Source organism: Syzygium oleosum, unplaced genomic scaffold (assembly GCF_021117445.2).
Source record: "Syzygium oleosum isolate NSW1041296 unplaced genomic scaffold, Sole_v2.1 Sole_v2.66, whole genome shotgun sequence".
In the NCBI taxonomy this organism is placed as follows: domain Eukaryota; kingdom Viridiplantae; phylum Streptophyta; class Magnoliopsida; order Myrtales; family Myrtaceae; genus Syzygium; species Syzygium oleosum.
The window spans coordinates 185,001-187,500 of record NW_026607550.1 but is presented as its reverse complement, the minus strand read 5'-3'; the positions used below and the strand labels follow the sequence as shown (position 1 = coordinate 187,500).

The window sequence follows — 2,500 nt, the reverse complement described above, 5'->3', positions numbered from 1 at the left end:
ATCACTGGCGTAGAGTCAAAAAGGGATTCGGACCCAACACCATTGATCAAAGGCTCTAATAAATCTGCTTATAACAAATTCTTCAAATTCTTATAGGATATTATTTTTCTAGTAGAATCGGAAAACGTTAAGCACAAGCAAAATACGCAGTGACTCATTTAGAAGTATCAGGGAAATCTTCCTAAGATGTAGGAATAATAAGACCTATTCTATCTTTTCTTGTCTTTATCTTTCGAAAAGGTATAAAAATATGAAAAATAGAATGTCAAGATAGATCGTTATCTATCCCATACTTTTATTTCCCATTTGATCTAATTCTTACTGTCTAAGGATTGTCTCTGTGAAACAATCGGAGGACCACCTATTCCATTCTTGACTAGGGTTTATTGAAAAGAAAGAATTTATTTTTTCATTTCAATTTTAGAAAGCCAATTTTCCATCGAATTGTTATTGGATACCGAGGACTTAGAGACTCTCCTGAGTCTGTATAGAAAGTATCTTCAGCCCTTTCCACAACCACTAATTCGATTTTCCGTCGGGCTATCCAATCTAATTCAGGACCCGGTAATTAAACACTACATTAGTAGTGGAAGGGAATCAATAAATCTTTATATGAGAGACCTTCCACCACTATAATCTGTCCTTGAATCCTAGAGGCAAGGATTTAGAGCACTTTAGCTTTCGAGAGTCAAACTTCCAGATGTTTAGAACCAAGCAAGCAAGTCTCAAGAGTCCTTTTACTTTGTTTGCTTCTGCTGGGGAAAAATTCAGCGAGTTATATTAGCAAAACGAAATAAGAGATTTCGAGTTTTTTCTTGATCAGGCGACACCCGGATTTGAACTGGGGAAAAAGGATTTGCAGTCCCCCGCCTTACCGCTCGGCCATGCCGCCAAAATGTATGATCTCCTACAAAATAGATGAAAAAAAAAGTCTCCCTTTGTTTGCGTCGGGTGGGGAATTCCTAAACTTCTTTTTTTATTGGACTTGCATCTTGAATCCCGTTTTCTTAAATTTAACCCTTGCCCGAAAAGAAAAAAATCCTTCGTTTTTTGGATTGGATCCATCCCTTCGGTTGTATGTATAGTATCTCAAAACCTAAATATTTACAAATTTTCCCTCTCTTTTTTATATTGATATTGAAAAATTGAAAAACCAAATGTGGTTTTTCAGTCACAAAAGCCAAAATTTAGGACAAATTGGAACCATTAACTATTAAATGTGACTGTAAATTCATGAACGATTCTTGGATTTGAATCCAAAATTGTCTTTTCTTAATCCTAATGATATAAGACAATCCAAATTGATATATAACTAATCAGTATTGATTCTTTTCCATAAAAAAAATCCTTCCCAATTTCTATTATAACATCAAATAGAAGTATATGTAAACCCCAGAACATAAATTGTTATACAAATATTTAATTGGATATCCTATCTATATATGATGCCTATAGAGAATTATCAGTGAATTGTAGTGCTTCAATATTTCATTCAATAGATGGAATAGAAAATGGAAATTTTGATATAGCATAGCACGCGCTGTCCCGAATAGAACTTCAAGAAAGGAGGAAACAGCTATCTACACATGGTTAATAAATACAAACTTTATTACTCTATTACGCCCTTCGATCGTATTCTACTAAAAAAAGGTAAAAGTATCTCTCTTTTATGCGAATCATTTGTTGAACAATAGAATCCATGAAAAAGTTAAGTGCTCAAAAAAGATCAACTCTATATTTTTGATGATTATAATGTCTTTATATCATCGAACAGATTAAATACCGAATCCATTTATTTTTCTGGTACCCAATCGGATTAGAATATGTAATATCATAATAATGGTAGAAATGGAATCACTTTTTTTTTGATATTCTATCCAAAACTCCATAAGTCTAAGTGACATTTATTAATTCCTTTCGATTTTGTATCTGTTACAAATTCCAATTTGAATATAAAATTGTCTTTATTCCTCCGTTCATATGCATTTCATACATTCCATATATGGGGTGGATCAAATTTCATGTGATTCAGTAAACAAAATAGAAATTCCATCATTGCTAAATCAATCCATATGATTTGATGAAGAATGGGTCAATAATGGAATTTTTTCGAGAAAAGGGAAATTCAAAATGCTCGGGGATGGAAATGAGGGAATGTCTACAGTACCTGGTTTTAATCAGATACAATTTGAAGGATTTTGTAGATTCATTGATCAGGGCTTAACAGAAGAACTTTATAAGTTTCCAAAAATTGAAGATACAGATCAAGAAATTGAATTTCAATTATTTGTGGAAACATATCAATTGGTAGAACCTTTGATAAAAGAAAGAGATGCTGTATATGAATCACTCACATATTCTTCTGAATTATATGTATCCGCGGGATTAATTTGGAAAACCAGTAGGGATATGCAAGAACAAACTCTTTTTATTGGAAACATTCCTTTAATGAATTCCCTGGGAACTTCTATAGTAAATGGAATATACAGAATTGTGATCA

General features: G+C 32.6%; 1 non-coding gene across 1 annotated transcript; it reads right to left on the bottom strand.

The window, feature by feature from the left end:
- Positions 1 to 821: 821 nt before the first annotated feature.
- Positions 822 to 892, bottom strand: TRNAC-GCA (transfer RNA cysteine (anticodon GCA)). The gene has a single exon. It is a non-coding gene; the product is annotated as a tRNA-Cys (tRNA).
- Between the last annotated feature and the right edge of the window lie 1,608 nt (positions 893 to 2,500).